Raw genomic sequence first — 15,552 nt, forward strand, 5'->3', positions numbered from 1 at the left:
GACGCCGGGGGCACGGCCCGCGGGCTCCCGCGCCCGCCGCCATCCTCTCCTGTGCCTTCTCCCTCCTCCGCCTTTACTTTCCCGACGCCTGGCTCCGTGCCGGGCCGCGCTTCTCTGCCTTTGTATCTCCCCGCCTGGAGGCGGGGGAGGGAGCCCCATTGTCCCGAAGGGGCGCTGTTCGCGGGCGTGGGCGGGGGGGTGCCGTGGTACCCCGCCCGGGCGAGGGTCCCCGGGGCGAGGGCGTCGCCGGGTCGGGGCTGCTCTGGGATCCGCGAGGCGCCGCCCGCCGTTCTAGCTCCAGGTAGGGGGAGCCGGCGGCTTTGTTCGAGCCCGGCCTCTGGCCAGTCAGGCCCAGCCCACACGCCCATTTTCTCCCTGTCTCCGTGGTTCCGACCCGCGTAACTTCGGGAGCTCCCGCTTGGCCACCCCGGCTGCTACCTTGGGCCGTGGGGGTTGCCTTTTGGGATGAGTTAAATTGAGTGATGGATGGGGGAAGCCAATTTTCCCAAAAGAAGCGTACGGCTTTCCAATTGCTTTACTTCCCCTTTCGTTCTTTATTCTCACTCGTTTTCCATCTTTTTCTTTCTTCCTTGCCTTTCTTGGGCGCTGGAGGCTCCAGACAATGCCCAGTGTGTGGCCAAGGTGCTTGCTCGCGACGCCTCCACGGAAGGGTGGAGGTGTGGAGAGCAGAGATTTCTCAGGTGCCGCGGAGAGACAGTGACGTGGGGGCGCTGTCCCGAGAGCGGCCTGGCCTCAGCCACTCCCCTTATTATCCCACCTGTGCATATTTTACGTACCTTTTGTTAACGAGGATCTCGTGAAATCACTGCAGAGAAAGGGGAGGAAGAACTTTTTGGTCTCCATACTGGCAGTTAGAACGGGAATGAGAGGAGATCGGTTAATTGAAGGGCAAAATGTTTTCTTATTTTTTCCACATTTTACTCACAGATTGGGAATTTTAGAATTGAAGAGACTTTAGAGTTCATCTGGTTGAACATCTATGTAGCCAGTCCAGGAATCTCCTGTTACATTCCAGATAAGTGTTTCCTTAGTCTGTAAACACCACCCAAGGAAAAAAAACCTCAGGAGCCTCTCCATTTCGTTTCTTAGATAACATTAATTGTTCTTATATTGGGTAGGATTATGTAGTAAATGAATTATGTAAAATTAACCTTTTACTTAGGTTAGATTCTCAGGCATTAATTGTCTTTTCCCTTTGGTTTTGTACATTCTATAGTTGATTATATTATTTGGTTTTGTAATTCTAGAGTTGCTTGTAGCGTGTCATCAATTAAAGGAGATGAGTATAGTCTTATTTTCCGTTTTTATTTTTACATGCTTAAATGACCCACGTTTCAGAGAAAGCAAAAAATGTAAGCAATACTTTTTAAGAGTATACATTAGAAAACCGTGGAGGAATATTATTTAGAGTTAACTTTTAACTTAGATTCAAAAACACTTTGTTCACACTTTAGAAAAACAATTTTAAAGAGAAACGACATACTATTAGTGAATACTAAAATGCAATTTTTAAAGTTAAAAAATTTTTAATTTTAGGATACACTATATTCAGAAGCGATGACCAGTTCCCCACTGTATCCTGTAATTTGGTTATTTACTTTCAGCATTTGAATAGTTTCTCAGCAATTTGGAAAGGTAAACTGTAGAAAAGATGAGTTTCCATTCTAACTAAAAATTGTTTTGTGTCTTTTAGAAAAATTTGAAAATGATTTTAAATTATTTTTCTTTTAAAATTTAATCTTCATGTTTTAAATTTTTTTAGTGGTTTGAGAGTTTGAGTGAAAAATTTTTAGGAACTAAATAATGTAGACATAACTAATATCAACTGGATATTTAAACCTTAGATTCTCATATTTTTTTCATGTTTAGGATCACATTATGGTCCCAAAGTTTTAATTATTGAGACCATGTTGTTACAAAAAATGATAATATGCAGTTATGCACTCAGGTTTATTTCTCATAATATTCATTGGAGTTGCTGTCTTAACGCTTCTTAAGTCTCATGTTAAATTTGAGAACAAAGTAATAAATTAGAGAACCACTTTAATACTGATTCTGGGGGAGAGAACTAATAGTGATAGGCCAGTTGGGTTTTGTCTGATGTGTAGTTTCACGTGATGGGATAGGAGGTAACTGGTAATAAATTTGAGCTATTTTAAGGGATTTCTAGTGTTTCAAATGAGAATTTATGTAAGGTAGTGCCAGAGACTTGATTTTTTGTTCTGGATAATATCAAAGAGTGAACAGTGTCTTCGTTTCTTCAAGGTGCAATGTAATTCTAAGGTAGCATCTTAGGCTTTGTTCATTGTGTTGATTTTTTTATTATCACAGAAAGAGTGGCTGAATCAAAAATAGTTCAAGTATGAATTGATTTCACAAAGCACAGATTTTGTTATTAGCTCTTTTTCAAGTGAGGAAATTGGACCTTGTAGAAGTCCTGTGTTTAGTTAATAAGCTTTATTTATTAAGAGATAGCTTTTTAGTTTTTTGAGGATCCAATTAAAATTTAGCAGAAAAAAATATTGTGTATGGGTTGTGAGTGTGTGTATAGATATGGAAAAAATATGGCTGAGTACGTTGCATTCATATCATTTATTCAAAAATTGGCTCCTCACGGAAAATGAGACTAGTCTGGAAGTTAGAAGGTAGGTTTAAATATCTGACTTAATTTATAGGGGATTATAAACCTATTTTATGCCATAGTTTCCTGGTTTGTGTGATTTTTAGCCTTTAGTTTTAAGAGTGTGATATTTGTTATTTTTGTCATATTATTAGCTAAGTGCATTTGACAAAGCTTTTATCTTTTTGGAAGAAATTGAAAAAATGTATATTGGATGATAGATTCAGTGGATTCTTTATGTAACACCTCCAGTCTTAACCCTTTAATTCTTCCTTATCTTTGTCCTCATAGCACTTTATGTAGCTATTTTAACACTTCTGTTTTAAGTGTACTAGATTTTTGAGTCCTTGAGTATAGGGACTGAGTTAATTTTTTCATTGTTTTCATTGACTAAAACAATACCTGTAGGTGATCATGCATGTTTTGCCTGATTAATATAAATAGTTCATTAAATTACACAGAATGTTGGTTACTGATTAATAAGTACATTCTGGAGGACATTTTTATGGTTCTGAGGGCCTTTGTAGGTGATGGTAGATTAGGTGGTCTGGATAACAGTTCAAGGAGGTCTAAACAAGCTGAAACCAAAATGATAAAGTTAAAATTTAGTACTTGGGTTAAAAATTTTATACAGATTGTGGTTCTTTTGAATTTATCTGACTGATAACTTGGTGACTGGACTGCTAAAATAGTTGGTGAAATATCAGGCCACATTAATGTATTTGTCTAGAACAAAGGAATTTGGTCCCATTGTAGTCTATAATGGTTAGACTATGTCTGTACTATTGACTTCAGTATTATTTCAAAATTTTTAGAAGGCATTCTCTAGATGAGGTTGACAAAGAAAACTTTATCAATATGAAATGAACTATATTGCTTTTTCAAAGGCCATGAAACTGCTGTAGGAATTTAGTTTAAAAAATAAAATAATTATTGTGGCTGTTATAGGGAAGCAGGCACTGTGCAATGTATGGTGAGATTTATGAAAACTTATAACAACCCTTTGTAAGGAAACCTAGAGTCATTTTGAGGTAATATTACCGTCTTAACTCTAAATTCTGTACTACATTGATATCATTGTCTAGCATGCCTTTTGTTGACTAGTTCCTATCAATCTCCTCCCTCCATACTACACATGCTAGATACTATCTTTCTTGTGGGACTACTACCTTATATTATAGTTAGTTATTCCTTGTACATTCAAATCTTTGGAAAATAGTCATGTTATAATATTTATAGCTTACGTTCCCTTTTGTTGGTAGAAATTGTTATATTATTATTCGTTTAGGAAGGGAAGAGTTAATCAAGACACTTGTTCGTGCCATCATTTTGTCATGACTATAATAAGATGGGAGCTGGAAAGCTGCCTCTAACCAGTATCTCCTCTGCATTGCCACTTCCTTAAATCACTTGCTTCCATTTCCCTTCCCTGTCTTTATCTTAAAACATTCACTCTTTCTCCTTTCCCAATCTATGTGGGTTTGACTGGAAACTGAAAAACCTATTTTACCTACTTTTTCCTATAAATCAACCCATGTTTGCAGGCAGAAAATAGGACAAGAGAATAGTAGTGGCTTATAATTATGGAGCACCTTCTATGTATACCTATAAGTGGCATCTTATTTAATAATCTAGAGTCTTTAAACATTTTCAGCTTGATAGCAAAAAAGGAAAAATTCACTTCTGGGGAGCATATTCATACCTGCAGGAAGAAAAGATTATATAAAAGCTTTGTTTTATACTAACTAAACACTGTTTCATATATTAGTTCAGGCTATGTACATTATATCAGACATACCGAAAAGATAATTGGAATAAGGAGAGGTTTGCATATGGGGGGTTCCTGAGAAGTTCCTAGAGGGCAGAGACCATGTCTTATTCATTGCTTATTCATGGTGTGATTCATTGCTATATCTTCAGATCAGTACACTGCCTGGCATGGAGCCTGACACTACCATGATCTTTAGTAAATGTTTGCTGGACTGACCTGGGGATAGTGGTTAGATTTGGCTTGAATTTGAGTATAGGATGCCTGAAAATACTGATGAACGGTAGGACAGGCTAAGAGGTCCATCTGACTGAAAGAATGCTTGATTCAGATTCATGGAGGGGGAGGGGTGTGTGTGTGTGTGTGTGTGTGTGTGTGTGTGTGTGTGAGAGAGAGAGAGAGAGAGAGAGAGAGAGAGAGAGAGCGCTCGCGCGCGCGTGTGCATGCCCGAACGCGCAGTTATTCATTAGCATATAACTCAATTTTTAGAGCATTTAAAATCCACAGATAGAAATCTTAGTTTGTGTCAGTGGAAGGGATTATCTCTTTCTTCTGAATCTTTTGGTGGTTCTAAGAGGAACCCCTCTGGGTTTTAGAAGATGAAAGTTGTATTGATTTTATCACTTCTGCAAGAATATTTGAAGGATGTTGGTTCCTTTAATAATATGTTCTTGGTTCTGAAATCAGCTGTATTTTTTTAAACATGTTATTCCTGTAATTTGTTTATACTGTTTTTCCCTCCCTTATTATCTATGACAATATTTTTACTTTTATATGGGTTTATTTCTAGTGCTTTTTCTGAGTGTGAGAGAGGTGTTCATTGGAAAAATGCAGTACGTTTTTATCTCCCCAGTTTTGCTTTAATTACTAGCTTCATGAGTTGATTTATGGATTAAGTTTCTCATAACAAAAATAGGTTAGACTATTTAGAGATATTCTTAATTAATGATAGAATGATAGATGCTTTAAAATGCCAAATTGTGCTTAAATAATATGGTTAATTTTAATATTGCCATATGTGCTTTTCAGCATTTCTTTTTTTCCTACAATAAGTAATGTTAATTCTGTGCTTACTTATACAGAATTTTCATTGACTAGTTCATTGAAACCACTTCGTAAAATATCTGACTGCTTTTTGTAATGTGAGATTCAGCATTTCGAATTTGTATGGAGCCCAAGAGAAAGAAGTCTAGAATAGTAAGAATAAAGGTTTTTGTAAAATGTCCCTATTGAATCTAAATTAGTCATTAATAATTGAGACTTAGGAGCAATTTTTTCTTAAGTTCGCGATAGAGAACTAATAATCATCAGACTTTAACGATACCTCATGAAATATGTGAAATAGTACTATTATATATTTATAGTTTGAAAAAGCATAAATGTATAGAGTCATTTTCCTATTTTTGGCATATCATTATTTTTCTGGAGAGTGAAAGCCATCTGTTCCTGCTGTATCCCTAATTTGTAGAGCAGGAATAGGAATATAATAAGCACTGAAATATTGGTTGAATGAGGGCATCAATGTATTGCTGTCACTATCATCAAATTATGTTTTGAACACTAAAAATTTTTCCCTTCTGGTGTATATTTCTCATATCTTTGTTTTAATTTAAGGATCCTTTCTGTTAACTGAAAATAAAACTAGTTGCGTCTGTTCATATGAAATTTATTTCAATTTATTCAGGTCTTGAATTCTCGTTTCCTTGATTATTTTAGTACAAATGATTGGTGATATGGCTTTTAATTCTAAAATGAGAATAGTGAATGTTCTGTTATATGCTTTGAGTATTAATGGATGGTCATATGTAAGAATAATGTAAATTGTCTGAGACTTAATGAATTGGGAAAATATAAAAGATTGATTTCAGAGAGTACGAGTGTCAAGGTGATTCTGAGAGATTTTTGACAAATATTAATGGTGGTTAATTGAGATTTTTTCCAACATAAATTATAAAACTCAAGATAATTGAAACCATTATGGTAAATAGCTTTTAAATAAAAACAGAAACATTATTTTTGAATCAACCTTCTGGATTTAAGACTGTTTGCCAAGGCTGATTATAAGTCATATTTGTTAACTTTTTAATCTGAAAATTTCCTATTTTACCTTCATTTAAAAAAAGTTGCATTAAGATACAACATTCATATGTTAAAGTGTTCAAATCTTACATATACAACTTTAAGAGGTTTTTTTTTTTTTTTAATGAATACATTCATGTAATCCCACCATGATCAAGATACAGGATCTCTTATGTTGTCCCCAATAAACAACTCCTCCCCCAAAGTAATCACTGTTCTGACTTACATTAACATTGTTTATGTAGGTTTTTTTTTTTTTAACTTCACATCAATTGATACCACATCATATGTCCTCTTTTGCCTCTGACTTCCTTCATTTAACAAGATGTCTGTGAGAATTATCCTTTATGGTTAGTTTGTAGTATTCCATTGTATATATAGGATTTGTATTTTCTTTTGCTATGTAACTGGGGTCACTCCTAGTCTGGGACCACGTTAAACCCAGTTGAAGACTTGAAATTCCATTGTGTGCTTGTTGGATTTTGATTTCTGTCTCCATAACACCTGCTGTGTTATTAAAACAAAGATCCCATTTTCAGGATTGGCAAACATCTCAGGGAAAAAGTAGCTTGTGTGCCCTTTTTCCTTTCTGGTTTCTAATTTTTACTTCATTTGTAACTTTTTAATTTCTAAGCTGTTTTTGTTTTCTGAATGTGCTTTTATTTATTTTTTATTTCTTAACCTTTTCCACCCAGCCCTCCAACCCCACTCCCATGAATGTACTTTTAAAATAGCATTTTTCTACTTGCATCTTGGAGCAATATCTTTCTAAAATTTTTATGTATATCAAAGATAGGTTTTTGTTTTGTAGTGTTTAAAGTTTTCTTATCCTTGCATACTATTTGTTGCCTCCAAATTGCTTCTTTTCTTTTTGTGAGACCTTCCTTAAATATTTTGTGATCCCCGGACTCTGAGAAGATGTCTATGAAGATTAGGGCCCATTGAGCTCTGATATGCCCTAAGTTTAGGGTTTGGGTGTTTGAAGTTTTTGATCCCCTTAAGGGATTTTGCTTGATAGTTTGACCTGGAATTGTTCAGATCCTCTACCTCATTTCCAAGCCTACTGTGAAAGCCTAGGAGGTGTACATTTCTTTCTGTTCTTTCTGAGGTGTATTATAGTCTCTCTTTTGAAGTTATATTTATCATGGCTGTTAATGGTGTTGGGAGCCATGCTTGATTTTTTTTGAAACAGATACTTAAACATAGTTTGTTTTCTATAATAAGAAATTTGGAGGTAGGCGTTCACTGGCTTGAGTTCATGAATTCAACACTATCAGGGTCAGCATCTGAGCAGCTGTTTTAGACTTTCCCTCAGGGTTTCAAGGTGGTGGTTGCAACTCCAATCATTATGTCTGTATTTAAGGCAAAAACATAAAAACAAACAAAAAAAATGAGAGGGACGTGGTTCCATAGTGTTAGCGGTTAGCACGTCTGCTTTACATGCAGAAGATCCTGGGTTCGTGTCCAATGGAGCCACGGTTCATGGTCTACGGCCATGCCACCCTGAACAAGCCCAGTGTCTGATCTCAGAAGCTAAACAGGGTCGGGCCTGGTTAGTACTTGGATGGGAGACCACCTAGGAAAACCAGGTGCTGTAGGCATAAATAATAAAAACTAAACAAAATAAAACAAAAAAACCGAGAGGAACTACATCAGCTATATCTGCTGGTTTATCAGGAAGGCAAAAGCTTTCTTAGATGTCCCCACAACGGACTTCCCTTTAGGTCTCACTGTCCAAAGTTGGGCACATTGCCACTTGAACAAAATTAGGGTTCCATTAGAAAGGAAGAAAGGGGATAGATATAAGCATCCTAAAACATAGCATTTATGGTCTCTGTCCCCAGTGAATTAATGTTGGCCTTGTACAGTGTGTGTATGTGTGTGAGTGCATAATAGCGCAGGAAGTAAGAAAAAGCAATAATATAAATATGACAGAACAAATATTTTAGAGATGAGGTCTTTAGGGGTCTAACACAGACCATAACCGTTTTAAGAGGCCTGGTGGTGAAAGGCTTATGTGTCTTAGCTGGAATCTATGGGTTGCTTCTTGCTTGCCAAACCGTGCCATTGTAATATCACCTGCCAGAATAGATGGGTGTTTTGAGCAAGTGTCTAGAATTGATAGGTTGTGGCATAGTTGACCTGACCCCAGACTGAGCGAAGGCACTGCAGGGACTGAGGAAATAAGGCCAGAAGTTTATTCTGTGAGTAGAAAGTTTTCCTGAACGTTGGAAACAATAAAAATATCCTGTAATTACCCAGGTCTCTTAGTCACCTAAATGTAATACTAAGATATAAAATTGTCTCCAGAGAGTAAGGGGCCATCAGCTTAGGGTTACTGGCATTTGCTCTTTTTTTTTTTTTCTTTAAATTGCTACATTAGATGGTACATTTGTTAAAATTAATGAGCCAATATTGATACATTATTATTAACTAAAGTCCATAGTTTATTCAAGTTTCTTTAGTCTTTAATGTCTTTCTGTTCCACATCGCATTTAGTTTTCATGTTTCCTTAGGCACTTATTGTCTGTGCCATTTTCTCGGACTTTCCTTGCGTTTGATGACCTTGAGAGTTTAGAGGACTACTGGTCAGATATATGATGCTTCTATAGTGGAATTTGTCTGTTTTTGTGATCAGACTGGGATTATGCATTTTTGGGAGAAAGAACATTCGTCATTTTCATCACATTTCAATATGATTTATCACTGTTATTAATCTTGGTTATCTGGCTGAAATAGTGGTTTGTCAGGTTATTCCACTGTAAAGTTATTTTTTCCTCTTTTTCCATACTGTCTTTGGAAGGAAGTCACTGTGTGCAACTCACACTTAGAGAGGTTATGTTTTTTTCTTTTAGGATGGAGTATCTACATAATTTATTTGGAATTCTTCTGCATGGGCTATTTGTCTCCCTATCCCATTTATTTATTCAGTTTTTATTTATATCAGTATGGACTCAAAGATATTTATAGTTTAGGTTATAATCCAATACTATTTCACTTATTTTGCTCGGATTCTTCCAGCGTTGGCCATTGGATGCTCTTTCAGTTGGCTACTGGGCTTCTGTAACTCATCTCCACCAAATATGACTTTTTAAGTACTTCCTTATTTTCTGGGACAAGAGGATTTAGACTCACCTTGCATATTTCCTGCCCCAGTCCTAGAATCAGGAATTTTCCCCAAGAGCCCAGGTTTATTTTATTGGGGAATGATACTAGAAACCAAAATATGGGTGCTAAATGTGCTTGTTGTGACTGGGATTTCATCTGTTTTAGTCTTTCTCAGATGATAAAACAAAGAAATATATGTGTATATACTAACCTGAGTATATACACACATCTATAAGTATTTCTATGTGTAGCCATCTATAATAAATGTGAGTTCTTACTGATGTCTCCAACTCAAATCCATTACTATGTGTATCCTTCTAGTCTCTTCCACTTGCCTATCTGTAAATTCCCATTTTAACAACTCCCTTCACCTGCCATCCTTTGCTTAATTGTTCTTTTCAGTAAATAAATATAGAAATATTAGAGTTGTTAACCTACAACCCTCTGGGGAACAACATTACCAACTAGGGTACGGTACTTATGTATAGTTCCTTTTCCCTTAAGTCTTACATATTCTTCATTTTCAAATTTACTTAGGTCAGCACCATTCTCCCCATCCTCTTAAATTAGGTGGTTTTCATACATTTGTAATACAGTTATATTTCGTTTTCACAGTTTGCATTCTTTCCTGGGACTCTTCTGACTTTCTCAGTGATTTTTTTTAAAAAATTGCTTAAAGATTTATTCTTAGTGCTGTGAAGTTCTGTAGGTTTTGACAAGTGTATAATGTCATGTATCCACTATTCCAAGTTTATGTAGAGTAGCTTCATCTCTTAAAAATCCTCTGTGGCCTATCTCACACCCATTAGAATGTTACTATCAAAACAATGGAAAATAAATGTTAATAAGGATATGAAGAAATTAGAACCTTTGGGCACTGTTGGTGGGAATGTAAAATCGTGCAATGAAAAATAGTATGGCAGTTTCTCAAAAATTAACTATAGAATTACCTTATGATTCAACAATTCCATTTCTGAGTATACCCGGAAGAATTGAAAGCAGGGTCTTGAAGAAATATTTATACATTAGTGCTCATAACATTCACAGTAGCCAGAAGCTAGAAGGAGCCCAAGTATTCATCAGTAGATACATACATAAGCAAAATTGTGTATAGATACAAAGGAATATTATTAAGCCTTGAAAATCAAGGAAGGAAATACTGGCATATGCTACAGAACATAGATGAACTGTTAGGACATTATGTTAAAGGAAATTAAACCAGTCACAAAAAGACAAATACTCTATGATTACACTTATAGGAGGTACTTAGAGTAGTCAAATGTGTAGACACAAAGTAAAATGTTAATTGCTGAGGAAGGGGAAATGAGTTACTCTTTAATGGGTATAGAATTTCACTTTTGAAGATGAAAAGAATTCTGGTGATGGATGGGGGTGATGGTTGCACAACAATATGATTGTGCTTAATATCACTGAATTGTGCACTTAAAATAGTTAAGATAGTAAATTTTGTGTTATGATTTTACTGCAATAAAAAAATTACTGCTCGCCAAAAAAACCACCCTCCCCCCAAAAAACCAAAAAAACGCTGTGCTGGAGCTGTTCACCACCCCAGCCACTGATTTTTTTGCCAAACTGAGCAGAAGGTAGAGATTTCCCATATACATCCTGTGCCCACATATGCATAGTCCCACCTTCCATTATTGACATTCTCCACCAGAGTGGTTCATTTATAACAATTGATGAACCTACATTGACACATCATAATCACCCAAAGTCCAGAGTTTACATTAGGGTTCACTCTTGGTGTTGAACATTCTGTTGGTTTAGACAAATGTATGACACGTAGCCACCATTGTATCTTGCAGAGTAGCTTATCACTGCCATAAAAATCTTCTGTGCTCTACCTATTCATCCTTCCCTCCTCCCTAACCTTTCTGACCATTGATCTTTTTTCTGTGAATTTTTATTGCTCTAAAAAGAAAGTTAGTACCTATTAGAAGTCACTCTCTATTTCTCCCTCTCCCCCAGCCCTAGCTTTAGAAAACCACTATTTTTTCTCTAAAGTTTGCTTATTCTGGACATTTCATATAAATGTAGTATGTGGTAATTTATGGCAGGCATTTTTCAATAAGCATAATGTTTTCAAGGTTTGTCCATGTTATGGCGTATCAGTAATTCATTCTTTTTTATTACTGAATACAATTTCATTGTATGCATATACTGCATTTTATTAACCCATTCATCAGTCAGTGGATAATGTAGATTGCTTTTGGCTGTTGCGAATAATGCTGCTGTGAACATTTATGGATAAGTTTTTGTGTGGGCATAAGTTTTTATTTCTCTTGGTCATATACTTAAGAGTTGAATTGCTGGGTCATATGGTAACTATATTTAACTGTTTGAGGAACTCCTAAAGTGTTTTGCATTTTATATTCCCACTAGAAATATATGAGGGTTCTGATTTCTTCACATCCTTGCCAAACTTGGTATCATCTGACTTTTTAGTTATAGCCATTATAGTGGGTGTAAGGTGGTATTTCATTGTGATTTTGAGTTACATTTACCTATGACAGATGATCTTGAGTATCTTGTTTTGTGTTTTTTGTGTATTTGTATATCTTTGGAGAAATGTCTGTTCACTTCAGTTAACTTTTAAATGTAAATAGGCACCTTACTTTGCCTTGGTAGTATGTATTAGTAAAATATAAATAAAAACCAATATTGATGGCAGTGGTACTGTATTGAGAAAAGGGGAAATTTAATTGTGGTGCTAAGAGATACTGTATTTATAGTTGATATTTCTCCTTGAACGTGTCAGCCACTCTTTTAAACTAAGAGGAGTTTGGTTTTGGCATTTAATTTGAGAAACTTAAAATTCAAGTGTAAATATTAGACTATGCTATCTTTTACTTTTGTTAAGAAGCTTTACAGCCAACTGACCCTCCCATGGCTTGCTTCCCTTATCTCTGATTATGATGGCAGCGCTCTTCATTGGCTAGGTAGAAAGCTTTCTTATGTTATTAGAGCTCAGTAGTTTCAGCTATGAAAGGCCAGGAAAGTTAGAGTTTAGGAGATATTTTAAAATAATGAAAGTCTTCTGCATGATTCATACATGGCCTTTTGAATCTGAATTTTATTACATAATTCAGTTAGTGTTCATAACTAAGATATTTTGGTTCTTTAGTTCTAAGAGTAATGACTAGTCTTTTCAGTTCTTTTTTTTCAAAAAATTTTATTATTAGTTTCAAGTATACAGTACATTGGTTAGACATTTATATAGTTTATAAAACAATCCCCCTAATTGCTCTTACAATATTTTTAGTGATGCAAGATTACAAATGCCACAGTGGTAATTAATTACTTATTTATAGTGTAGATAGAAGATTAGTTGTTAATCGAAGCCACATTCTTGTTTTCTCTTAATATTTTGACTGTATTATCTAGATCAAGAACCTAGTTCTTTTTTATCTATCCCAGTTGTTTCTTGGTTAAGTAAAATGCCGATCGTTCCCATATTCAGCTTCTGTAGTCCAGATGTTACTAATTTGTTTTGTAGATTTTTATGCCTTTAAATTGAATAGCAATAACAACTCCTCCTCTCTTATTTCAGTCAACTTTTGGTCAATTGGCCAGTTTGACCTGGAGATTCTGATTTATTAAGTTCTGGGGCTGTTGGATGGTTGGCCATCTGGAGTTTTATAAGACTCCTTTGGTGATTGTAGTTCTTACCCCTGGCTGAGAAACACTGCTGTTAATTAGCAGTTTTTAAATTTGGATGATCACTAGAATCATCTCAGAAATTGAAAGACTAACAAGACAAACTCCCAAGCCCTACTCTAACCTCCTGAATCAGAATCTCTGGGAATGAGGCTCAGGAATTTGTATTTTTGAAAAATGCCCCCAGATGATTTTGATAATACCAAGGTTTGAGTACTACTGCTTTCTATGCTCTAAAATCTATACTTATGTTAAGTCAGGACATTAGAAACTCTTTGTACTTGGAGTGCATCATATTCTTTCCACTCCCATTGAATTGCTTTTAGTAATACCACTAGGAGTAATCTAATGATTATTGAATACTTACTGTATTTGAGGCAGTGTATCTTATTTTTGAAGGCTCAGAGAGGTTAAGAGTCTTGTCCAAAACTACTTCGTGGAAAGTGGTAGAACTAGGATATAAATTCAGGTCTTTCTGTATTCAGAGCCTTCATTCTTTACCATGAATGTTATACTACTTCATTGAATTGCTTTTGTTCAGAAGCCAGCCATTAGTATGTGTGCAGAGAGGTTATTTTTTGAAGGTTCTAACAATTGGTCAGTTTACTGTAAGGACTTTGTTTAGAATATTGTCCACTGCATTATAGTGTAATCTTTGTGTGGCTCATGGGAGAAATTTTTCTTATGTTTTTTTATTGTGTAGAAACTGTTTGCTGTGACTTTGTATTTCCCATTTTGAACTTGCTGCTAGAGAACTTAGATTTCTGGTTCACTGTTAGCAGATGTTTAGGATTTTTTGTCTGTATTTTGTTTGCATATTCGTTCTTGTTATCATTTTATTTCCATTTCTTTTTTCATTTTTCTAATCTCTTTAAAAATTTATTTTATCTTGCTGTGTAACGAGTCATTTTAAAGAAAAGCGTTAATTAGCAAGTAATTTTGAGCCATTTTATATAATTCTGGCCAATGTCTTTGAAAGAATAGAATTTGGGAAAGGGAGGAATTTGGAATTTGTAATGTATCTGTGTGCCAGGCACTCTGGTAGATGTTATTTTATTTTCATGACAACTCAGTAAAATAAGTGGTGATAGTTTCATTTTATAGAAGACGAAACTAATAATACAGGTTAACTTTTGCCGCGCAGAGCTAAACTTGAACCAAGGTTTTTTTTGCGCCAAACTTTTTTTTTTTTTTAAGTGCCTCTAATGCAGGGATCCTCTGGGCTATGGACCAGTACTAGTCTGTGGCCTGTTAGGAACTGGGCCACACAGCAGATGGTGAGAGGCAGGCAAGGGAAACTTTATTTGCAGCCACTCCCAAGCACTAGCATCACCGCCTTAGCTCTACCTCAGGCATTAGATTCTCATAGGAGCACCATCCCTAGTGCCAAAAAGATTGGGGACCGCTGCTCTAATGGATCTAATTCACTCAACAATTTCTAAACTCTTCATTGGAGGTCATTCATATCCAAGAAACATTTATGGATGACTTGCTTTGTAGGCGGGACTATATCTAGTATTGCCTTGTAGAAGTTGCTACACTGATAAGAAGGTCTTATCTTCAGCTTAGCATGTCTTTGAATAGACATTGGATTAATCAGAGTTCTGGTAGGAAATAGCACACTCAGGTTAACTGAGGAGAGTTTAATAAAGATATAATTTATAAAGGTGAAGTCTACAGAGAAGTATAGATACAAGGCGGAGAATGATTCTGGAGGGAGAAACAGTAAGAAAAATGGGTGTAGTCTCTGCTCTGAAGAATACCATCCTGCTGCGAAGATAGATATTGAGCAAATTATTATGTTATGAGTGCTAAGTACAGTGTGCTGTAGAAATGTATAATAAATGTACCTAGTCAAGAATCTGAGAAGGCTTCTTTGTGGAAGGTTCTTCATACACCCTAGTTCTTTTAAAGCAGAGCAAAGCAAAATAGATTTTTGGTCCCCTGCTCCAGAGATTCTGATTTACTAGGTCTGGAGTGAGGTTAGGGGATATGTTTAAAAAAAAAAAAAAAAAAATCTTACCCAAGTGATTCCATCAATAATTTCTTAGACACCAGTATGCCTTGGGCTTAGAGGTTATGGGGTCATGGTGGTGGTGTGCAATGAAGCTATACAGAGCCTTGTAGGCCATTCTTAAAGTTTTTGAACCTTATTCTAAAGTAGTAGGTAGACACTGGCTATTCCCGCCCCCCGCCCCAAGTTACCTTGCTAATGCAGAAATTCCAATTGGTAGTTGTATATATTAAAGTAACTGCTTTTTCCATATTAATTCTGCAC

General features: G+C 35.8%; 1 protein-coding gene and 1 pseudogene across 2 annotated transcripts in view; both read left to right on the forward strand.

Moving 5' to 3' along the window:
* FNBP1L (formin binding protein 1 like) overlaps positions 1-15,552 on the forward strand; it is a 90,368-nt gene that overhangs the window by 422 nt on the left and 74,394 nt on the right. The gene's annotated exons all lie outside the window — the stretch shown is intronic.
* Positions 7,974-8,089, forward strand: LOC112485967 (annotated as a pseudogene).

This window comes from Pteropus alecto, unplaced genomic scaffold (genome assembly GCF_000325575.1).
Source record: "Pteropus alecto unplaced genomic scaffold, ASM32557v1 scaffold25, whole genome shotgun sequence".
Taxonomy (NCBI): Eukaryota; Metazoa; Chordata; class Mammalia; order Chiroptera; family Pteropodidae; genus Pteropus; species Pteropus alecto.